The sequence below is a fragment of the Schistocerca piceifrons genome, chromosome 4, assembly GCF_021461385.2.
Source record: "Schistocerca piceifrons isolate TAMUIC-IGC-003096 chromosome 4, iqSchPice1.1, whole genome shotgun sequence".
In the NCBI taxonomy this organism is placed as follows: Eukaryota; Metazoa; Arthropoda; class Insecta; order Orthoptera; family Acrididae; genus Schistocerca; species Schistocerca piceifrons.
Genome location: NC_060141.1, coordinates 188,192,419 through 188,218,825, shown reverse-complemented (window position 1 = coordinate 188,218,825; position 26,407 = coordinate 188,192,419).

The following is a 26,407-nucleotide window of genomic DNA, read 5'->3' as shown; positions in this document are numbered from 1 at the left end:
TAAGTCACCATACAGTTTCATGCCGGGATGAAGTATGCCTTTCTGTAATAGTACTGTCGGCCGGGGTGGCCGAGCGGTTCTAGGCGCTACAGTCTGGAACCGCGCGACCGCAACGGTCGCAGGTTCGAATCCTGCCTCGGGCATGGATGTGTGTGGTGTCCTTAGGTTAGTTAGGTTTAAGTAGTTCTAAGTTCTAGGGGACTGATGACCTCGGAAGTTAAGTCCCATAGTGCTCAGAACCATTTGAACCATTTGTAATAGTACTGTATCTGTCTGTTGTGTGTGTACATCATTTATTTGTCATTTGAGGTAGATGTATACATGTTCATTATATGTGGTGCATGGTCTGTTACTGTTCAATTTTACCTTTATGATAATTTCAGTTACTAGTATTTGAATATATGGAAGCAGTGGTATTCTGATTTTCCTCATAGCTGTCTGCATGATGACTTTCGATCCAGCCTTTCAACTGATCTAATGATGTTTTCTTATAATTTCAATAATTTCAAACACGCTCCAGTTTCTCAAAAATCCTATACCATCTTTCAATATCGAGTGAGCATAAGCGAAACATGCAGTCCTGAGTTTATGGTATTACATAATGTTTCTTAATATTTTTATTATGAAACACGTTTTTATCAGTTTCTTACTTGTGTAGTCTACGTGTTTATCCCAGGTTGTGTTTTATACTATCCACATAACGAGAAATTTTGTTCTTTATACTTCTCCTATTACTTCTCCATTATTTCAGTATGACGAATACCTTGTGTCTTGTTCCGGGTAGGGAATATGTCCATTTCAACAGTGTTTTCCAGAGTTATAACTCTGCGCAAAACACATTTTGCCTTCTGCATGAAAACAGGTGATTGTCATACCGATCTGATTTGATTTTTCTTCATCATATACAGTAATTCTGGATATAGATTTTTTTCTGTTATGGAAATATGCTTTAATTTAAATGAAAAAGGTTCAGTTCACAGGCAACAGGGAAACTTTCTTTTCTACGTGTATTTTGATCTCTGTATTTTTCCATCTATTGTCAGCCATTACAAACATAATTCACATTTCTGCCTACTAGGTCGTGGAAAGCAGTGGTCCTGTAACACTCCCCTGCGGCACGCCAGAGGTTACTTTAACGTCTGTAGACGTCTCTCCATTGAGAACAACATGCTATGTTCTGTTTGCTAAAAACTCTTCAATCCAGCCACACAGCTGGTCTGATATTCCGTAGGCTCTTACTTTGTTTATCAGGCGACAGTGCGGAACTGTATCGAACGCCTTCCGGAAGTCAAGGAAAATGGCATCTATCTGGAAGCCTGTATCTAATATTTTCTGGGTCTCAAAGCGAGTTAGGTCTCACACGATTGCTGTTTCCGGAATCCATGTTGATTCCTGATTCTGGGTTTCCAGAAATGACACGATACGCGAGCAAAAAACATGTTCTAAAATTCTATAACAGATCGATGTCAGAGATATAGACCTATAGTTTTGTGCATCTGCTCGACGACCCTTCTTGAAAATTGGAACTACCTGTGCTGTTTTCCAATCATTTGGAACCTTCCGTACCTCTAGAGACTTGCGCGGTACACGGCTGTCAGAAGGGGGGCAAGTTCTTTCTTGTACTCTGTGTAGAATCGAATTGGTATCCCGTCAGGTCCAGTGGACTTTCCTCTGTTGAGTGATTTCAGTTACTTTTCTATTTCTTGGACACTTATTTCGATGTCAGCCATTTTTTCGTTCGTCCGAGGATTTAGAGAAGGAACTGCAGTGCGGTCTTCCTCTGTGAAACAACTTTGGAAAAACGTGTTTAGTATTTCAGCTTTGCGCGTGTCATCCTCTGTTTCAATGTCATCATCATCCCAGAGTGTCTGGATATGCTGTTTCGATCCACTTACTGACTTAACGTAAGACCAGAACTTCCTAGGATTTCCTGTCAAGTCGGTATATAGAATTTTACTTTCGTATTCACTGAACGCTTCACACATAGCCCTCCTTACGCTAACTTTGACATCGTTTATCTTCTGTTCGTCTGAGAGGTTTTGGCTGTGTTTCAATTTGCAGTGAAGCTCTCTTTGCTTTCGCAGTAGTTTCCTAACTTTGTTGTTGAACCACAGTGGGTTTTCCCATCCCTCACAGTTTTACTCAGCACGTACCTGTCTAAAACGCATTTTACGATTGCCATGAACTTTTTCCATAAAAACTCAACATTGTCAGTGTCGGAAGACAAATTTTCATTTTGATCTGTTAGGTAGTCTGAAGTATGCCTCCTATTACTCTTGATAAACAGATAAACCTTCCTCCCTTTTTTTATATTCCTATTTACTTGCATATTCAGGGATGCTGCAACGGCCTTATGATCACCGATTCTGTTCTGCGCTTACAGAGTCGAAAAGTTCGGGTCTGTTTGTTATCAGTAGATCCAAGATGTTATCTCCACGAGTCGGTTCTCTGTTCAATGGCTCGAGGTAATTTTCGGATAGTGCACTCAGTATAATGTCACTCGATGCTCTGTCCCTACCACCTGTCCTAAACATCTCAGTGTTCCAGTCTATATCTGGTAGATTGAAATCTCCACCTAAGACCATAACATGATGAGGAAATTTATGTGAAATGTATTCCAGATTTGCTCTCAGTTGTTCTGCCACTAATGCTGCTGAGTCGGGAGGTCGGTAAAAGGAGCCAATTATTAACCTTATTCGGTTACTGAGTATAACCTCCACCCATAATAATTCACAGGAACTATCCACTTCTATTTCACTACAGGATAAACGACTACTAACAGCGACAAACACGCCACCACCAATTGCATGCAATCTGTCCTATCTAAACACCGTCTGTGCCTTTGTAAAAATTTCGGCAGATTATAACGATTCAGAGCTTTCTATCAGCGCTTGGCGTTCCAGTACATTACCAACGCAGCTTCGACAGTTTACAATTACAATACAGATTGCTGCTTGGTCCCCGCATGTCCTGACTTTGCCCCGCACCCTTTGAGGCTGTTGCCCTTTCTGTACTTTCCCGAGGCCATCTAACCTAAAAAACCACCCAGTCCACGCCACACAACCCCTGTTACCCGTGTAGCCGCCTGCTGTGTGTAGTGGACTCCTGATCTATCCAGCGGAACCCGAAACTCCACCACCCTATGGCGCAAGTCGAGCAATCTGCAGCCCACACGGTCTCAAAACCGTCTCAGCCTCTTATTCAGACCCTCCACTCGGCTCTGTACCAAAGGTCCGCAGTCAGTCCTGTCGATGATGCTACAGATGGTGAGCTTTGCATTCATTCCGCTAGCGAGACTGGCAGTCTTCACCAAATCAGATAGCCGCCGGAAGCCAGAGAGGATTTGCTCCTATCCATAGCGACACACATTATTGGTGCCGACATGAGCGACCACCTGCAGATGAGTGCACCATGTACCCTTCATGGCATCCGGAAGGACTGCAGTGCTGGAGAGCAAGATTAGCCTTTCGCTCCTCATCTTTATTGCTGAGCATGTGCAAGTAACTTGCGTAACTGGCTACAGGGTTCTCGAATATCAGTGACATTTATGATACCAATGGTGTGGTGACAACGGAAGGATCATGCCACTGACTGCTATTAAAGCTTCACCAAAGTGAAAGGTCATTCTGCAAACTCCAAATATTTTATTCAATAGCTAAACCTGCCCACAGCCATGCAGCCAGTTCTTCATGATGCTTCTTCACCTTCTAAGCCACCAAGTGATGGGATCATTGAGATGCTATCTGACAGCATTGGGGAAGAAACAGCAGCAGCAACCAGCACACTGCATGTTGAGCCAGCTCCAGAATATTTCCCACTGCAATTCAACATCACCTCATCGCGCTATGCAAGGAGAGATTAACCACTTCTGTAGGCAATTGAATCTGTCACAAGTACAACATGAATTACTAGCTTCTGAATTGCAAGGACGGAATTTGCTCTTTCAGGGTGTCAAACTGACTTCCTGTAGGAGGTGCCAAAGTGCGGCTGAAACCTTTTTCTCTGTCTCCACCAGGTTTGTGTACTGTAGTGACAGCAATGGTTTGTTTGCTGCACTGCTTCATTTTCACAACCTTGAAGAATGGAAGCTCTTTATTGATTCCTCGTAATCAAGTCCTCCTGCATAGTACTAGCTTCACAGATATCTCTTTCTTCCAGCCAGATATTTGGTTAACAAGAAAGAGACTTATAAAACCACATGTTATTTGCTCAGTTACTTACACTACAGTTTGTACAACAGGAAATTGTGTAGGTCTGGTAGGGCTACTGACTGGCTTGCAGCCAGATTACACTAAGTACTGCTGCTCTCTGTGCACGTAATAGTCGCAACAAGAAAGAAAGACTGGCCTAGCCGAAATGCCTACATTCCAAGGTGTGTGTGTGTGGTTTGAGATTTTCGGGCGCTAAACAGCGTGGTCATCAGCGCCCAGCCTACATTCCAAGTAAAATAAGTTGGTAATATGATCCACTAGTAAACCCTGTAGGTGTACACCGCCCCTCTCCCCTTCTTTCTAAAATGTTGTTAATGAAGTTTTTTTGAAAGGGTTGGACAGAGAAGGGAAAGCTTTTGCACACGTGAAGACGAAGTTTACCAAAATCAGCGGTGCGAAGATTAAACAGGGACTATTTAGTGGCCCCCTAAATACGACAGTTTATGAAAGACACAGATTACACCACCTAGTTAAGCGAGACTTAAAACGATGCATGGTATTCCTTGAAGTCAGTGTGCATGCACTTTCGTGGAAAGCTATAAACCGATTCTGAATAAAATGAGAAAATGTTTGCAATATTTGAAGTGTCATATGTCACCGAAGTCGCATTTCTTTGATTGCTATGTTAACTTTTTCTCTCAGAACTTGGAGTATACAAGTGATGAACACAGAGATTTTCAACAGTACATTTTTGTAATGGAAAAGCAGTTTTTGAGGTGGTGGAACGCAGCAGTTGGCAGAGTATTGTTGAGTTTTAGAGACATTGCAGAACATGAGTAATATAGAAAACGACCAAAAATATATCCCTAAACTTATCCTAGGGTGAAATATTTGTCTTTCAAAGGTTTCAAAAGTATATTCTCCACAATAAAGCTTATTGTGCTGATATACGGTCTTTGTATTTTGTTGTTTCATTAACTTTGTCACAGTCTTTTTTCTTCTCATTATTTGCATATGCTTTTCAAGGAAATCTTCTGTATCTTTAGTTTTTAAAGTCCCATCTATTTATCCAAGAAATAAAACTCTTTCATCATATCCTGTTATAATTTAATTACAACCTGCCCAACAGGCTATGGGCCCAGAAAAACGTTTCAATTTGTCTGGTTAACGTTTTACTTTCGTCGCGTCGTTTTAAGTCACCAAAGTACTTCCAGTTACATCAAGCATTTTACTTGGAAAGTGAAAAGGTGAAAGATGGATCGAAGAAACCTTTACAGTATCCAAAATCTGACAGAAGCAATTTTCAGTTATCGAAGTATTACAGGAAAATTGTCTTTCGGGCTGAGAAATTACTGGACATTGTTAAAGGAAGTGAAGCAAGACCAGTTGAAGGCCCAGATGCACAGAACGTGTGAGGTGAGCGTAATGCAAAACCAGTGCTTTTTATTTCATCTAGTATGGAATTTGACGAGTTGCTACCAGCGACTGGTATGTGGAATCGCCTGACGATAGTTCACGATCACCGTTCTGCAATAAATAAAGTAGTACTAATGAAACAACCGTTCTTTAGTTATATCACTTTGTGATATTATTGCGCAACATGTTAATAAAGGTGAAGCATTATCACAGTCTCTTGCAGATGCTGGTGAACCAGTGGGATATACTGATAAGACCGCCAAAGTGTTAGACAGTCTTCCGAAAATATATAGTTGATTTATTACAGCTTGGGACTCATACGACGAAAGCATACACCCTTCGATAATTTAGCAGCAAGGTTACTGAAAGAAGAGCAAAGTTTGTCACAGATTGAGGAAACGGCAACTGCATTCGCTGCTGTTAATGGTAATCACAAAAGGGATAAAGGCAAGGATCAGTGTTTGCAAACCAATTTAAGCAAAAGTGCTGTGAATGTGAATAATGTTGAGTGGTATTATTGTCATGAGAAATCTCGGTATAAGGCTGAGTCCAAGAAAAGACTGATGGAACAGTTAAGAGAACATCAAAAATCTAAACATCTGGCTCTGAGTACAGAACTCAACAACATTTCAGCCAATATTTTTTTGTAAATAAAAACCACGTTTTCTTGCTGCACTGTATTTTACTTCTTCCAAACGTGTTTCACTTTTTAACTTCAAGGCATCATCAGTGGGATCTAGAATGATACAATTTTGATTTGATATGTGTTATTTGTGGATTATAAAACTGTTCATGTCTCATTTTTTATTTACATAAGTGATTATATACAGCTCTTCCCGTTTTGGTTGGCATCTGCGTTTCCTCTCATCTAGTTCACATGCTAGAGACACGCTGAAAAATAGGCATGTTTCTTACGTTCAGAACTTTTTGCTCCCATTTTTCATTTTCAATGTCCTTTGATTTCAAGACGTAACTACTGTGTGTGTGTGAGAGAGAAAGAGTAAGACAGAGAGAGTGTAGGTACATGTGTATGAAACTTTTTTGTGGGGTGTGTGTGTTGGTGGTTAGTCAGCTCGAGTTGTAGAATGCTGAATATGATTATAATTGCGGTCAGAGAATGGTATAAAGTTTTCATGATCAGCTGATTTGAGTTTTGTTTTAACGTTTTGAGGAGAGGTTCATGGACAAACGAGTGGAAAGGGGTTGGGTCATATTATTATTATTGTTTAGCATAGGTACTCGATCTTTCAACAGGGATTTCTTTTCTGATTTGGTCTTATGTGTGATGTTATATTCTTGCAGGGCTAGGAGGTGTTTTTTCTTATTGTTGTTTCTAATTATTTTCATTTCTTCTTCTCTACTGGTTAATTTGTGATTGCGTTCTCTTAGGTGGTCCACAAATGTCGAGTGGTTTGTCCCATACTACAAGGCTCTCGTGTGTTCTTTGTAACTGACACCAGATATTCTGCCTGTTAGTCCTATGTATCTGCCCTCACAAATTTTACACTGTAAAAGTACATGTATAAGCAAACTTGTTATTTTGGCCACTAATTGTTATAAAGTCTGGCTTTATGATAGTGCTGCATCGAAATATGTGACATCACGCAAGGAATAGTTTTTGATGCTTAACCCAGTTGTGAAGTTTGGAATTCCTGCTCATGTACGAGATAATTCAGTTGTCTATGGTGAAGGTATTGCATTAGTCGAATTCAATGCACTAGCAAATGGTGTATGTATTGTATGTACCATGTTTGAAAAAGATCTTATTACAGTGTAGCAGCAATGGCCTTGCCACAGTGGATACACCGGTTCCCGTGAGATCACCGAAGTTAAGCGCTGTCCGGCGTGGCTGGCACTTGGATGGGTGACCATCCAGCCGCCATGTGCTGTTGCCATTTTTCGGGGTGCACTCAGCCTCGTGATGCCAATTGAGGAGCTACTCGACCGAATAGTAGCGGCTCCAGTGAAAGAAAACCATCATAACGACAGGAAGAGCGGTGTGCTGACCACACGCCCCTCCTATCCGTATCCTCAGCTGAGGATGACACGGCGGTCGGATGGTCCCAATGGGCCACTTGTGGCCTGAAGACGGAGTGCTTTATTACAGTGTAAAAGTAGCCAACAAAGATTTGGAAGTCACATTTAATAATAATAATGTCATGGTATTTCGTGAGAGACTACTGGCAAGTGGTGTAAAAGCTGAAAATCAATATTACAGAATGCTACTGTGTGCAGAAAATCTGGAACGAGAAAACAGTGCATCATCTGACTTAGCCCTGCTATGGCACGAGAGGTTGGGATATGTAAGTTTGGAAAATTTGAAGAAAATGTCTGACTGTGGTTTTATTTCAGAAATAAAATCAAATACTTTTTGAAGATTTTCTGTGGGTAATGTTAGCGCGGTAAGCTGCATAGGAAACGATTTAGAGCAAGTTTTCAGACTTGTGCCTGAGTTCTAGGAGAGTTTATTCATGCTGATGAATGTGAAAAGATGTCACACCCATCGTTAGTTCGAGCTCAGCATTTCGCTGTATTTGAAAATGACTGAACTTCACATAAGTTTGTATACATTCTCAGAAACAGAAGTAATGCTGCATTTGTGTTCTTAGAAATTCAACAGTTGTTGGAGAGGCACACAAGGAATAAATTTATAGTTGTTAGGACTGTTAATGAGACAAAGTTTGTTAATGAGGACTGATAATGGGACAAAGATTGTTAATGATCAACTTAATAATATTTTCAAGAAATCTAGTATCATCCATGAAACATGTTTGCCATATACACCAGTGCAGAATGGTAAACCTTAATGTGACATTAAATCTATGGTGGAAAGTGCTCACACAATGCTTATCGATTCTCGTCTTACACACACCCTTTGAGCAGAATCTGACAACACAGCACTTTATACATTAAGTTGCTGACTTTGTATAACTAATTGTGATGAAGTGCCTTATGAGATATGGTGCAGGAGGGGAACTTCATTAAAACATACAAGTAGATATTGTGTGAATGCTTTATGTGTACTCCCAAAGAGTACCAATCCAAATTTTAAATTAAATCTAAGAAGATGCTAATGTTCAGTTATAGTAACAATTATAGGCTTTGTGGTCCTCTAAGAAAGAAGAAGATAATTGTTTCATGAGACTTAGTTTTCAATGAAAATGCCTCAGGGTATCCAACAGAACGCAGGCCTGCCAACATTATATACGAGTACAAGTTCCTGACAGATGCAGAAGGAAATGAAGTTCAATATCTTAATGGAAATGAAGAGGAATTTGTGCAAGACGAATGACCCTAAGCTACTGAGATAGCTGCTCAATCAGGAATGAATCCAAGAAACTGTGATGACATTTGCCATTCAATTTATTTCCAAAACTTATGCAGCAATCATTGATGAATCGCTTACTTTAGGAATGTGAAGGCATCCAGAGACTCTGAGAAGTGGTATGAAACAATGAAAGATGAGATATCTTCATACCTGAGATATAGTGGATCTACCTCGAGACCGCTAAGCTATTGGCTGTAAGTGGGTTTACAAAATTAAAAGTAAATAAGGGGGTAACATCATGTGGTATGTGCAAACGATCATTCTCAGAAACCTGGACTTGATTATGAAGAAACTTGTCACTTGTTGGTTGATATGATTCAATTTTGTATGACTCAGTTCACATTCGTTTGGCTTTGGCATGAGTGTATGATACAGAAATGAAGGAATCTGAGATGTAAACTGGTTTTCTCAGTGATGATTTGAAAGAAAATATGTTCATGGAACAGACTGAAAGTTTCATTAATGAAAACACAAATTTAGTATGCAAATTAAACAATAGCCTTCATGGACTGAAGCAGTCCCCTTGATGTTGGAATCAAAAATTTGTTCAGTTTATTAAGTCTTCTGATTTCAAACAGCTTCATTCAGATAACAGTGTATTTTGTCATACAATGTAGGCTTTCACTGCCTGTGTTGTCTTCAGTTAAAACTTCCGGGCTGAGAGACCGTGACGTTTCATCTCCAGCTGCGGGAGATATCTTCATGCAGAGTACAGTACTTACCCAGTTCCTCACTGTCAGTTTCTTGGAGTCTCCACTTTGCATTCCGGTACTGTGCATCTTCTTCCTGTAACTCACACATATTACGACACATAGTTAAGTAGTGTGGTCAGTAGGTGTCGTCGTATATAAGAAAAATACGAAAATCGGAAGTTTGTCTATCAACTTCCTGGATTCGTGTCAACTTTGTAGCAGGTGTGAAAGAGCACCTGCTATATTACTCTGCCCTCCTTGTATGTACACTTTTCTCAGATATGAAATCTTTCAAGAAAAGATACCAGCAGGCTACACGCCTTTGTAACAGTGTGCAGGTCAGTAGAAAGGAGAGGGCTTGACGATCGCTAAAGACTTTTGTGTTCTCCCTCCACAAATAGTTCTGAAATTATTTAAAAGTCCAAACGACCGTTAAGGCTTCCACTTTCATTACCAAATAAGATATTTGACATTCTTTCAGGATTCCCTACTTGAGAAACTAATCGCACATACTATAGATTTTTGCTTCGTTTTCTTTTCTTTCTTTCTTTTTTTTTTTTTTGTTTTTTAATTTGAAACAGGGATGAACCCACTTCCTGCAACGAGGCATCCGTGCTGAAGTCTTGATCACACCAGAATTATGACGTTTTTTGTACATTTTACATCTCTCGGCTGTATCTGCAGCTCAGGTTAAGACGTCGCCTTAAGTAAATCCCCCCCACCATAGCACACTTTTTGTTGTTCAGACCGGCTACGTGACAGTGCATTACGAAATTCTCCTATGAATGTGACTGGATGTACTTTCTTCAATTGAGTATCAGACATCTGAAATTGTCATTGCTTCAAGAGGGTTCCATCAGCTAGTACCGACAAGAGATAAAAATCTGCTCCTGGTGTATGTAATACTGACAAGTATGGTGGTGTGTGACCACTTGTTCGATTCGTCGTTACCGACAGCAACTGCTTATGCGTGCCGGAATTTCTACCGTTGATGTCACGAATCTGCAATGGTGGGGACTTATACTCGCCTCTGCCTAGCAAACCATCTAATATGATTCCTATGTTAACTTTATTTGATTCGTTCGAACTAATCCTATTATTGTTGAATTAGTAAGAAATTGGTTTGTCTGAATTTTTTAATATCAATGTCTACCTTATATGCAGTTTTCTTTCCTGGACATAAAACTTTCTATGTCCTCGATGTAAGTTCTGTGCTTCTGCGGTGTATTACAATTTCTTTTTGCAGTTGTGGTATCACTGTGAAACACTCCTACTTCAGAATGGTAGTCCGATTCCTTTACGTCGGTACTAACACTCTTTTGTTCAAGCTTTATAAATCCGACCTCCTCCACCAGTTTTTGTATCTTGTCAGAAAGATCTTCGCAAACAGTTTTCAGTTCAGAAACACCTGTTTGAACTTCTGTCTCTCAGTTTTTGCTAATTCATTGTGCATAGTCTGCAATTCGTCTTGTTTTGTAGATAGCTTATCTAACATAGTTGCAGTTTGCTTTTGTCCTTTCTAATATTGGCGAAAAATTTTTGATCGAATTTTTGATCAAGATTTGTACATCTTTGGGCAAGATTAGCAAATTTTTGATCGAATGTCTCAAACATATTTTTCCCAAACTGCACCATACCATTCACCCTGTGTGTAGCAATTGAGGTAATGTTGCCTACTCACAAACATCTCTGTTTGCATGACCTTAGACTGTCTGAAATTTCCTGTCGTTTTGCTGTACTTATTTCGTAACTATTCTGTGTTGACTAGGGTGGTAATTCGTCCACTGTCTGCACTGAAATATTACTTATAAAAATTCTCTGTTTACATTTCGTGAGTGCCCCTAACAGTGCCTTCACTCTGATGATTAACCAAATCGATTGTTTGCCCCAGCACATTCACATATACTACTCCCTTAGTCTGATTATTTAAAGTATTTACATTGATTTGCTCTCTTTAAGTTTGTTCCATTCTCAAATGGCAACAGATATCTGCTTGAGAAACTATTAATGTGGCTCATAAGTATTCTTTATATACTGGAAAATTCATGTGCAACAAGATGGCTGCTACTTTCTATGAGAATGTTTTGTGTATTGCTAAGACAGAGTAATATGTCCTACTGAAAGTTAATACCAGAAAAACAGCATAGAAAAGGAATATTCTTGCTGTTGAATCTAACTGAACATTGTTTGAATGACTACAGGCAAAAAAGTACCAAGCCTTTGATCTACCTTTAATGATGGCGTCTCATTCATTTGCTGTTTCAAATACTACTTATCCTTTTTATAATAATTTTGTAAAATCATTATTTTCATATTTCTTATTCTTTCTTGACCTCAGTTCTCTACGTTTATTAATTTTTTTCATTTCTTTTTTGGCTTGTAACAAGAAAGAAAATTTACATACATTATTGTATGAATAATCAATCTTTCACAAACATATATAAGTAGGTGACTCTTGTTACAGGCACAGTCCCTTAAGGGCGCCATGTATAACATATTGATAAAATAATATTGACAGCCAAACAAGGAAAACACATTCATACATAATAAGTAAATCAAGTTGTGGTTAATAACAGAAATGTTCATTTTTTTACATAACTTATGAGGTGATGGTCAGTCACCTATCATGGGAAGCTCTGTATATCAGTTCATTGAAGGACTCAAACAGGCCAGTGTTCATAAATATTATAGAGTTCGATCTTTATGTTTTTGTTTCTTATGTTTCATTGTGTGGTTTATTATGTCCCCATCTCTTTCAACAGTTATTCTTGTATTAGTCGTAATGGAGGTGAATTGGACATTACGTTGCTAAATTCTTGACTTAAGATTGATTTGGATTATTATATGTTATGATTAATTGACACACAAACATGTGTATACTTCATACTATGTATATTTTGCCTATGGCTTAGTTTTGCTCAGCTGTCATAATCACTACAAGAAGAAAGACAACCATCTCAAGGAGAGTGTAACAAAACAGGATTGTAAAATTTTTTCTTTTACGTCAACAATTTTCTGACAGTGTCAATGATTATACTGTTGCAGTTAATTTCCCCAATAAATAAGTGCCTCTCTTTACAAATTTTTAGAATGATCATTTTCTTTACAAATTTTTATGACTCAGTAACATAACAAAGCTTCAAACTTTTTAGGTTTAAATTATGATGAGAAGTTGGGAAGGCCTAAAACAACTTAGTTCAGCTACATTTGCACTTCAAACCATTGTAAATCTTGGCACAAATTAAAACAAAATTTAGTGTGATGTATACTGTGCATCTTCATTCGGTAACATCATGTGTATTGGTGTTCTGGGGTAACCAACCTTCAAGAAAGGAAATCTTCTTTGCTCAGAAGTGTGCTGTAAGAAAAATATTTGGTCCTCACCAATGGTCGCCTTGCTGATATCTATTTCAGAAATGAAGCATTTTGACTACTTATTTACAGTATATTTATCCCCTCATAAGATTTTTCTTGTAATTAATCCACTACAGTCCAAAAGGAGCAGTGATGTACACATCTGGTTTTATAGGACCAGATTGAGGAGCAAATCTCCACTGTCACAAAAAAAATCAGTATAAGAAATTAACATAAGGAAAGTAATAATAGACACAAAAAATGTACATGACTTCTATGCACATGTCAGGCTGTGAGTATGTATTACAATAATCAGAAATATAACACACAAATAAGCTTAATTTTTTCCAGGGACACTCCACCAGAATAGAAGGAGTGAGCCATTAGGAAATCCCTCAGTTTCGACTGAAAGTGTCAGGATTATTGCTGACATTGTTGGAGCAATGGGATGTACCCTCTGCCATGGATTCATGGGGGTTTGCAGAGTAAATATATAGATTTGGATGCAGTTATTGTGGTATTTAGCTAGTTTCATGTTCCATGGATCATTTTCACAATAGATCATAATGCTGTGAAATGGGTAATTTTATATCCACGTTGCAGATTATTTTGCAAATATGCCTATGTGTTGATCGTTTACAAGTGTTTTTTAAGACTGAATTTAAATATGAAGAGCAAGATGGGATATCCATCGGAAAATACAAAGTTCATCCAGCCCACATCGGATGGATGGTTAAGAGCACAGACAGCTGCCCCTTTACTAATATTAACTCTTCACCTAGAACATTTTTTTCGAATGATGCATCTTTTTCGAGATATTTACTTGTCTCGAGGTAAAACACACACCCTAATTCATGTGGCTGTGTGTGTGTGTGTGTGTGTGTGTGTGTGTGTGTGTGTGTGTGTGAGCATATATGTAATGACCAATTCATCACATAAGTCTAACCTCAGCATTAGAGTTTACCTATTTTTAATCCAACTGCCTGTCGGTTCAGGTCTAAGCAATTTATTTCTTCATGTAATATAAATCAACTGCTTGTGAAGCCAGAAGTCAACTACAGAACACATACAATTTGGTTATGCATTTCTGAAACAGCTGTCCTGAAAAGATCAAATCTAATGCCCTTATGAAAACACCAACTGAAGTATTCACTCGAAGAGGTGGAATCCTGAACTAGTAAGAACTGTGTTCAAGAAGAAAGGCTGTTTACTTTCTTGAATCTGGATGCAAGGTGATCTGCCAGTACCTCCTGGTGGGATCCATGATACCACTGTACTGTCCTCCATCGATCTTAATCATAATTTCTTCTGTAGGAACTGAGTAGTCCGCCTCCATTTCAAAAATATGATTTAAGGCTCTGCCATCCAAACACAACCATACAACTCCTCCAGTATTAATTTTGTATTGAAAGGTATCAGTGACTTTTAGATACTCCCCCATTCAACATTTTTGTGTTTCTCTTACATAGCTTCTTTCAACTATGAGGGTATAGTACAAACACGTTTAAAGAAATACATGGTACTCTTAATTTTTAACTTACACATGTATTTTCTGATAACTTTTGGGCTATCCAAGAATGCTGTGCAAAATTGTATTATGAACGTATTCAATTCACTTCTTTCTCCTGGAATTAATGAACTATTTTTTTTACATTCACCCTGAATCTCTATTTCTATAGTTTTCATCAGGGAACCTACTTCCACACTAAGCCTCTCAAATTCCTGTTCTGAGAGTAAATTTGCAGAAGCAGATATTTGTATCTACATATTCTAACAACCCTACCACAACAAAGGTCAAAATTTTAATAACGATTGTGGTGTTGCTCGCACTGCTAAATACTGCATTATCAGGCAACAACAGTCATATTATGTGGCAGGTGTCATTAGAGCACAGTTAATAGTCATTTCATGTATTAATCAAAAAACTAGGCACTCATCTTTTTGTGTTCCCTACGCTGGTCTCGTCGTAAAATCAAGGCTCAATCGTTGAAAATCTAGGTGATTATGATTCCAAGCTTGGATGCAAAGAGGCCTAGGTTTTATTTTGCTATGTTCAAACGTTTTGTAGATGCGCTACACAAACCATATTGAAGATTACGCTTTTGCTGCACAATGGTGATGTAAAAAAAGTAATCAGCACTCCAAATTTAAGTTACACTTCCTTTTAATTGCAATATCACATAAACACAAAACATCACTTCACAATACAAAACATACTTGAAAACATCTTCCTCACAGTCACTGTTAAAGTTCACATTTTATAAGCTGACTACGTTAGGCGTCTTTCCAACATGACGTCCAAGACTTGACCTTTTCAACGTCCGACTCTCTAACAACTTAACAGCAAACTAACTATCGTTTACGCGCCCAAAAATCAGAGTTACAAGTATGTCAAAGATCATAGTGAAAAAAGAAAGAATACACATAAGAATAATATCATTGCAATATAAACATATTGACGTATCACAAATGAAATCAAATCTGAATGTTGTCTCAGAAATATGTTAAGTACTTAACAGAAACACTGTAGAATATTACAGGTATCCAGAGTTTCAGATGAGATGCCATAATGGTTACGTAATTCAAGTACCATTACAACACCCCCCCCCCCTCCCCCACACACACACACAATTCCATGCACAAGCTGCATGGGATTGGGTGTCCCAAACAGCAAGATAATAAGGTAGTACATTCCAGTAATCATTATATAAAATAGTAGTATCTTTGAAACAGTACATAGAGATTATTGATCCTCGTGGTATAACATTAAAGAAATGAAATGTAATAGGTTAAAAGTTGCTTTAGCCATATCTTTTTAAAGTTACAAAAATTACTAAATTTTACAACAGGCCTCCCTTCACTCTCTTTAGAACAGTACACACATATATCGAAATGTTATCTGTTTATCTCTAACACATTGTATGCAAAGAAAAACTCATAAAATTTTTGAATCTTAGTTACAACTATGTACATGAGTACAGAGTATGTAACTACGTAGGCTTTCCCGGCGTAATAAGTCTCGAAAGTCTTTTCGGGTTTGCTGCCGGATCCTAAAATCAACTTCACTCGATATTTCGGCTATCCAACTGCTCGCCATCTTCAGGAAATGCTGCTTCTGCTGATGAGTCCCGCTGAGAACTGACGCAAGATTGCAATTCGACGTCCTATATAGGCCACCGTTCAGTACAAGGCGCATGCGCCGCCCATCACGGTTTCTGACTTCCAAAACAGGGAGGTGGCGCCGCCCTTAGTGAAACACTGCTGGCAACGATATATCGCAATCAAGCCCGCACCGAAGAACGTTCACTTTTGATGCGAGATAATACAGGATTCCACGTTTTGCTAAGAGGAAACCCATTGTCCCTGTTGATTAAATTATCAGCCAACCTAATTTCGATCGCCTCTTTATACACACTATTCCAAAAACCGGAAACGTTGGCAATTACAACAGTTTCCTCAAATTTCATTTTGTGTCTCTCATTCAGACAGTGTTCTGCTACGGCCGATTTTTCCGGCTGTTGTAGCCTCGTGTGACGGCGATGTCCCACACATCTGTCATTCACTGTGCGAATAGAACGGCCAACGTAAGCTTTCCCACATTGACACGCGATTTTGTACACCCCGGGTTTCCTAAGTCCCAAATCATCCTTCACAGAGCCGAGCACAGCCCTAATCTTAGAGGGTGGACGGAACACACTCTTAATGTTAAAACTCCCTAAAATTCGTCCAATCTTAAGCGATAAGCCTCCAGCATAAGGAAGAAAGGCCACAGATCTATGTTCCTCTTCGGACACCTTCTGAGACGGTCCAAATTCCATAGCCCGACGAATCTGATTCTCGGTGTATCCATTTTCCTTAAAAACAGTCATCAAATGCTCAAGTTCTTGGGTTAAGCTGTCTGCGTCGGAAACGGCATATGCTCTCCGCACCAAAGTCCTAAGAACGCCATTACGTTTGTGTGGTGGATTACAACTCTTAGGGTGCAGATACAAATCTGTGTGTGTTGGCTTTCGGTGAACGCTGTGTCCCAAAGTTCCATCTGGTTTTTTATAAACCATTACGTCTAAAAATGGAAGCATCTCATCATTTTCAACGTCCATAGTAAATTTGATACGGGGATGAAGACATTTGAAGTGGTCCAAAAACCTGTTAAGAGCATCACGTCCATGCGGCCATACGAAGAAGGTATCGTCCACGTATCTCCAGAAGCACGTTGGTTGCAAAGCTGAAGTCCTCAGTGCCATAGCCTCGAAGTCCTCCATAAATAAATTGGCGACTATGGGTGACAAAAGACTACCCATAGCCACTCCGTCATTCTGTTCAAAAATGTTACCGTTAAATAAAAAATACGTGGAGGTCAGCACATGACGACAAAGCTTCACCCGCTCTTCATCCAGTTTTTCACTGATCAAACTAAGGGACTCTTCCAGAGGAACTCGTGTAAATAGGGATACCACATCGAAACTCACTAACAGTTTTAACATTAAGAGTGTGTTCCATCCACCCTCTAAGATTAGGGCTGTGCTCGGCTCTGTGAAGGATGATTTGGGACTTAGGAAACCCGGGGTGTACAAAATCGCGTGTCAATGTGGGAAAGCTTACGTTGGCCGTTCTATTCGCACAGTGAATGACAGGTGTGTGGAACATCGCCGTCACATGAGGCTACAACAGCCGGAAAAATCGGCCGTAGCAGAACACTGTCTGAATGAGAGACACAAAATGAAATTTGAGGAAACTGTTGTAATTGCCAACGTTTCCGGTTTTTGGAATAGTGTGTATAAAGAGGCGATCGAAATTAGGTTGGCTGATAATTTAATCAACAGGGACAATGGGTTTCCTCTTAGCAAAACGTAGAATCCTGTATTATCTCGCATCAAAAGTGAACGTTCTTCGGTGCGGCCTTGATTGCGATATATCGTTGCCAGCAGTGTTTCACTAAGGGCGGCGCCACCTCCATGGTTTGGAAGTCAGAAACCGTGATGGGTGGCGCATGCGCAGTGTACTGAACGGTGGCCTATATAGGACGTCGAATTGCAATCTTGCGTCAGTTCTCAGCGGGACTCATCAGCAGAAGCAGCATTTCCTGAAGATGGCGAACAGTTGGATCGAAGAAATATCGAGTGAAGTTGATTTTAGGATCCGGCAGCAAACCCGAAAAGACTTTCAAGATATAGAGTATGTCTCCTGGCAATATAATATGAAAAGTATTAATGTTTTTTCAGACAAGAGTCCAATTGTTATTTTCAGTCCATCATTTGTATATAACTCACTGTTCATTTCACCACTGTAGTCCCTGTTCTCCTAGTTAAGTTTTTCCTCTAATAACAGGTCCATAGGCATTCCCTTTACATAGTTCCTCTGGGCTGGTGGGTTCTTTATCTGAAATTATTACATAGGCTTCACTGTTCAGTTCAGTATAAATTCCTACACAAATATTCAGTGTTATGTTGTGTCACCATGAAACACTAGTAGAATGACGTAAAAGAAACAATATGAAAGATTATAATAGTCTAACAATTATGATTTATATTCAATAAAAATTCTGTATATTACAACACACATTAAATCTCTCATTTTCTAACATTACTTTTAAATAAATCTTGTTTGTGACATGTCATTAACAAGTTTTTTATCATCCATAGGCCTTCAACATTCTGATATGAAAGTAATTACTCTACTATTATATGGTATGATAGTGTATAAATTAATTTGGAAATTAATTTCAAAGTTATTAAACCAGATACAGTTTACTACATTAACATGGAAATTTGTGACAAAGAAAAGTATTACCAGACAGCATTTAAGAAAACAATTGGTTGTTGATCTGTATTGAAGAGCATGAGGACATGGTACAATTATAGACACTGCAACAAGGGAGGAGCGATACCTCAAAATACGTGGATGGAAAAGAGAGATAGAAATAGGTACTACTGGAGAGTTCAGCCTAGCCCCCTCTCATCAGCAGAAGAAGAAAAATAGAATAGAATCAGTGGCAGGCAGTAGGATAAGAAATAAAAGGGGAGGGCTCAAAAAATATAACTGAGAGTAGAATATCAACAGCCGCCCACAAATATAAAATACAACGCAGACATGGCAGAACGGACGACTGCGATAATCCCCCTACAGTAGCTTAAGAAACCCCTCAGTGATATATATTGTCCATCCCAATATTCAGCCCCCCCCCCCCCCCCCCACAATACAGATCTAATCTAACTGTAGCATAAAAACCTACAATATGACATCTACAGAGGAAGAAAAGTGCTCAGGGTTACACTGAGTCTTACAAAAACAGAAGAAATATTACTGTAACAGTTAAGAATAAGATGCAAAATATCAAAAAGTGTCACATTCATCCTAAACATGTTATATAAAAAGACAGAATTAAGAAAAATGACAATTGTCAGTATCTATGTGTTGCCTCCATAGGCAGACAGAATGGTTCACCAATAATACACAAAAGAACAATTTAATTCCACAATGTGGATAGTCCTCAATTTCATATATCGCAACTGTCAAGTGGGCAAATAAGCAGGCATAGCCTGTTCATAATATTCCAATTTCAGTCTTTTCCAACATATAGGCTCAGAAAACGTAATAATAGCAACAAAATGTTTTCAACATAAATGACATCAGCACATGAAGAAAATAGTAGTAAACACAAAATATGGATGTCAAAATGTTCATTAAAATGTGTAATAACTAACATGAGTAAACTACAACTAAAATAGCACATGTCCTACCACACAAAGAAAATAACGTGCAGAAGCAACCATCAAAATACACTCCTGGAAATGGAAAAAAGAACACATTGACACCGGTGTGTCAGACTCACCATACTTGCTCCGGACACTGCGAGAGGGCTGTACAATCAATGATCACACGCACGGCACAGCGAACACACCAGGAACCGCGGTGTTGGCCGTCGAATGGCGCTAGCTGCGCAGCATTTGTGCACCGCCGCCGTCAGTGTCAGCCAGTTTGCCGTGGCATACGGAGCTCCATCGCAGTCTTCAACACTGGTAGCAGGCCGCGACAGCGTGGACGTGAACCGTATGTGCAGTTGACGGACTTCGAGCGTGGGCGTATAGTGGGCATGCGGGAGGCCGGGTGGACGTACCGCCGAATTGCTCAACACGTGGGGCGAGAGGTCTCCACAGTACATCGATGTTGTCGCCAGTGGTCGGCGGAAGGTGCACGTGCCCGTCGACCTGGGATCGGACCGCAGCGACGCACGGATGCACGCCAAGACCGTAGGATCCTACGCAGTGCCGTAGGGGACCGCACCGCCACTTCCCAGCAAATTAGGGACACTGTTGCTCCTGGGGTATCGGCGAGGACCATTCGCAACTGTCTCCATGAAGCTGGGCTACGGTCCCGCACACCGTTAGGCCGTCTTCCGCTCACGCCCCAACATCGTGCAGCCCGCCTCCAGTGGTGTCGCGACAGGCGTGAATGGAGGGACGAATGGAGACGTGTCGTCTTCAGCGATGAGAGTCGCTTCTGCCTTGGTGCCAATGATGGTCGTATGCGTGTTTGGCGCCGTGCAGGTGAGCGCCACAATCAGGACTGCATACGACCGAGGCACACAGGGCCAACACCCGGCATCATGGTGTGGGGAGCGATCTCCTACACTGGCCGTACACCACTGGTGATCGTCGAGGGGACACTGAATAGTGCACGGTACATCCAAACCGTCATCGAACCCATCGTTCTACCATTCCTAGACCGGCAAGGGAACTTGCTGTTCCAACAGGACAATGCACGTCCGCATGTATCCCGTGCCACCCAACGTGCTCTAGAAAGTGTAAGTCAACTACCCTGGCCAGCAAGATCTCCGGATCTGTCCCCCATTGAGCATGTTTGGGACTGGATGAAGCGTCGTCTCACGCGGTCTGCACGTCCAGCACGAACGCTGGTCCAACTGAGGCGCCAGGTGGAAATGGCATGGCAAGCCGTTCCACAGGACTACATCCAGCATCTCTACGATCGTCTCCATGGGAGAATAGCAGCCTGCATTGCTGCGAAAGGTGGATATACACTGTACTAGTTCCGACATTGTGCATGCTCTGTTGCCTGTGTCTATGTGCCTGTGGTTCTGTCAGTGTGATCATGTGATGTATCTGACCCCAGGAATGTGTCAATAAAGTTTCCCCTTCCTGGGACAATGAATTCACGGTGTTCTTATTTCAATTTCCAGGAGTGTATTTTCTTACATCTAGCCATATATTCAATAAATAGTATGTATATTACATGTGCACGTGCTTCATCAAGCAAAATCATTTTACACTTCTAGCAATACGTAAGCTTTAGTACCATATATAGTTTCCATATCACATTATAGGAAACAAACTTCATAAACAATATAAAATGTGAAAAATTTTCCTTGTATCCCAGGTTATTGAGATTCGCAAATTTCATTCTAGGTATCAGACTTATAAGGTTTCAATTCAGTTACATTCCTCAAACCGAATAATTTCCTCGACTTTGGATAGGTCGATCTGTAAGCATTTGTGTGAGGATTTTCTTTAACCTCAAATGGTCCTATACAAATGTAAAAAAATTTCTTTAATTCTGAAGTCATAAGTTTAGATTTTTCTTTCATTTTAACCAAAACCAAATCACCAATATTAAAGTGTGAAAACCTGCCATTTGCATTGTGTCTTCTCTTTCTGTAATCTGCTTGTTTTTTCATGGTGTCTTTTACAATTTGTTCTCTCTCCTGAGGTGACAAAATTTGACAAACTGGAAAGCCTATGTGTTCAGCAATAAAGCTAGTGGGTCTTTTGTTAATCATAATTTCGAATGGTGAAAAGCCAGTGGATGTATGTTGCAAACTGTTCATTATGCCTTCGAAATCATTTATATATTCAATCCAATTTACATGGTTCTTACTGCAATATGTTCTGCAGAACCTCCCTATCTCTGCCGGATTACTGGACGGGTGATAAACTGAAATCAAAATTTGTTTTATGTTTGCATTTTCAACAAAATCTTTCCATACTTTTGATGTAAATTGTGAGCAATTGTCTGACAAGATTGCTTGTGGAGTTCCTACCTTATTGAAATAATCACTGGTTAATTTAAATGTAATCTGTTTACTTGTGGCTTTCCTTAATGGATACAATTTGATGAATTTTGAGAATATGTCAACAATCACAAAAATAGAACTGTAACCTCCTTTTGACTTGGGGAGGCGTCCATAAATGTCGCAAGCTGTCAGTTCTAAATTTTTGCTGGGCAAAATATTTTGCATCATCCTGCTGCATGTTTGATTACTCACCTTCACTCTTTGGCATCGGTCACAGGCTGCTAATTTTTTTCTTCACTCCTGAATCTTTTGTATGCATTTGACAGAACGACAATGTCCAAAGCTCTCACATATATATTTAGTTAATGTGTCTATGTGCTGCTCAGACCATCATAATTTCCAGTCATCCAAATCGGGTCTTAATCTTCTGAACAGAATCCCTTTGTGTACCTTATACTAATCATCTACCTTTTCCTTAACTCCCAAATAACTTTTTACCAATTTCCAATTTTCATCATGAGTTTGGTGTCTCCTAATGTCATTACAAATTTTTAAAATTTCTCCTTCCTCTTTTATCCCCTTCAAATACATAATTTTGAAATTTTTTTCATCAATGAATGTTTCATTATCAAAATTTAGGCCAATAGGTGAGCTAGAAAGTGCATCAGCAATAACATTTTCCTTCCCCTTAATATATTTAATTTCATAATCAAATTGTTGTAAGAATAATGACCATCTGGTGATCCTACTATGATAAAGCCTACACTCCTGTAAGTAACTTAGTGCTTTGTGGTCAGAGTAAACAATAACTTTGTGTCCAAGAAGATAATTTTTAAATTTGTTGAAAGCCCAATGTATAGCCAAAAGTTCTTTTTCTGTCATAGTGTAAGTCTTTTCATACTTTTGTAATAGTTTACTAGCAAATGCAATGGAATGGTGTTCAATATGATCTCTTACTACTTTTTCCTGAAATAAGTGTGCTCCTAATCCTGTATCACTGCTGCCAGTCATCAAACAGAAGGGTAAGGACATGTCAGGCCTATATAGAATTCTGCTCTGTGAAAGTTGTTTCTTTATCTCATCAAATGGTTTTCGACAATCAGATGACCAATCCCAGACAGTATTTTTCTTTAATAGATCTCATAAACAAGAAGCATTCATAGCTTGAGTACTGACATACTTTCTGTAAAATCCTGCAAGACCAAAAAAAGATTTTAATTGTTTTTTTTATTTTGAGGAACAGGAAAATTCTCTATAGCTTCAATTTTTTCTCTGTCAGGTTCAATCCCCTTTTCTGTAATAATGTGTCCCAAAAATTTCAATTCACTTACCCCAAATTTACATTTTTCTAACTTCAAGGTCATACCCCCTTCCCTTAATTTTGTACGCACCTATGTTAGCAATTCAAAATGTTCTTCCCATGTTTATCCAGAAATCAAAATATCATCTACATATACTGTAAGTTTATACAGTAGTTCATCCCCCAAAACAAAATCTAATGCTCTAATAAACTCAGCAACAGAAACAGTTAGTCCAAATGGTACAACACAGTAATTATAGCATTTTCCACCCATACAAAAATGCAGTGTATTTTCTAGAATTTATTTCTAAAGAAATTTCGTGAAAGCCTGAAGTTAAGTCTAAACTGCTCATGAATTTCACACTTTCAAATTTATGTAACAGTTCATCTATGTTTTCTGGATGATCATTTTCTCTTTTCAAAATTTTGTTAAGTTGCCTAGAATCAAGTACAAGTCTAACACCACCTCCACATTTGGAAACCACCACCAAAGGATTATTATAATCACTGTTACTTCTTTCGATTATACCCCATGCTTCCATTTTTTGTATCTCATACTCTACTTCTTTTCTTTTTGCAAAAGGAATACTATAAGGCTTGAGGAAAAAGATTCATGATTTTTAAGGTGCAAAGTGCATTGATAATTCCTGACTCTTCCAGGTTTTTCATTGAAAACATCTTGAAATTCCCACAATAAAATTTCCAACTGTTTCTTTTGATTACTGTCCAAATTAATTGATTCCTCTACTTTGCTTTTAACTAGGTTTTCATAATTTTGACCAGAAAAATTTAGCTCAGGCTTGTTATCACAACAGTACAAATTTTCTTCATAGTCTATGATTTTCCTGACATGATTGCAACCTTCTCCACAGTGTATAATAAATAGTTGTGTACACACAAAAATATTGCTTTTGGGTTCACACACAATTAACTTCATCTCACTCCAGTTAAATGCAGCACTTACCTTTAACACCCAGTCCATGCTGAACAATATGTTCTCTTCTAAACTTGGAATAACAAGACAACCCTGCTCAAATTTTACATCTTCTATTTCAAATGATAAAAATACTTGAGTTTTGATGACTTTACTGTGTTTGCCTGTAGCTCCTCTTATCTTTACTCCCATCACAGGGGCCTCAACAAAATCAACACTGTCTTTAATTTTATTTCAAATTTTTCTGAAATAGCTGAAATAGGTCTCCCTGTATCAATGAGATTTTTCTTTTAGTGGTTCATGTAACAGGTCATTTTCAATTTCTCTAAAATTACCCTCATTATTTTCCTGATCAGTTTTTAACAACTTCGCACACACATTGACACTTTCATTATCATCTATGGATACAACAGGTTGAGCATACATCAGATATTCATTACATTTTACACTTTGTCACCAGTGAGGATATAACCTTCTAAATAGTTCCAAAACACTTCCCTATCTGTTTTGTAATTGCAACTGTTCCATAACATTTTTAAAAATTTTTCACCTTTTCCTACTGAAGTTGTATGTGTGTTTAAATACTTCATACTATTAGCTGCTACATTAAATTGGTTACACTGACTTAACTTTACCTGTTCTTCAGATGCATGAGTATCCTCTTCCTCATTACTAACCACACTTACCTCATCACTAACCACACTTACGTCATCATAATGCTCACAGTTATCAACTTCATTATCACATATCTTCACTACATCACTTGAAATAATCTCGACGAATACCTGATACTCACCTACAGCATTAATCTCACGATAACTTACCTCCATACAACTCTCAACAACACCATTAGTTTCCATGTTTTCATCAAAATCAAAACTTTCCTCATCATGCATCCTACCCACAGTCACATTAAGTTCCATCGCTCTCTCTTCACATAACTTTTCATTTTCATTAAATAACTTATTCAGATCAGAGCTGTAATGTTTGTCAGCTACTTCAGAATTACATAGATTATCATTCTCTACCCAATTATAAAATTGTGGCACAATTGCAATATCCTCATCTGGCTTCTTCTCAGAAGTAGTTACCTTACTGCTGTCAACATTATTATTTTCTCTTATTGTATCCCAAAATTTCTGATCAAAATTTAAAGTATTAATTTGGTGTTGAACATGAGTGTCTGTTATTTGTGGTGTGTATTTGTTTTGTCTTCCACTGGTTTTATTATAATAATAATTTACATATGTCCTTCTTCCTCCATCTGTAAATCCCCAGTTGTTATTGTAGGTCCTATTGTGATTACATTTTCTCGCCCCAAAAATTGCGGACCCTCTTTGAGGCGGTCCGGAGTTTTCCTGTCTGTTTTCTCTGTTTGATTTCCAATTTTGTTCCCCCCTGTTTCTGTCATCCCACCTCTTTCTATTCCCAAAACTTCTATCACTGTCACTGTCATTAGCATTACGGTCCCTATGTTTCCCCTGCGTTGTTCATACCTATTGTCTCTGCAGTCTCTTCTCTCTCCATATTTGTTTGAATACCCGCCCCCCTCCGTTGGTGTTCACCATTGTTAAAATTTTGCATATTCCCTCTTTCTAATGCCCTATCCAATTTATTCACATATTTTAAAAATTCTTCCAAAGAATCATCAGGTCCATGAACTAAATCCCATTGCAATTTGCAGGTAGCCTTCTTTTCAACGCATTTATTTACGTTGAGAGGCACCCACGTGGCTTACTCATACTGTGGCATCAAGCAGTCAGGCCTGCAAGATGAGTGGTCTGCCAAGCGAGTGGGTTCATTTTTATTTATCGTGTAACATGAACTCTAGAACTCACAATTAAGTTACAAATTATTCTTCTGTATGAATATTATGCAACGGAAACGCAATCTGACTATTAGTAATTTACACAACTCTGACTGTTCACTATGCACTGGCAATACCACATTTTCTGTTTTATTTAACGGCTTTGATCAACACGTGGCCATCACACTGAATATGAATGGCGCACACATTATAATTTCTGGATATCACGGCAACATACAATTCGAAGGAAAAGGCCACCAATCTTTTTCTTTTCACTATGTTATTTATTCTGATAAATTCTATAATCCAAACAGATAAATTCTATTACCTACAACAATAACACATGAGAAATTCCGCCCAGTGGGCATGGCTTTACATTGGTGATTCTCTATCTTAT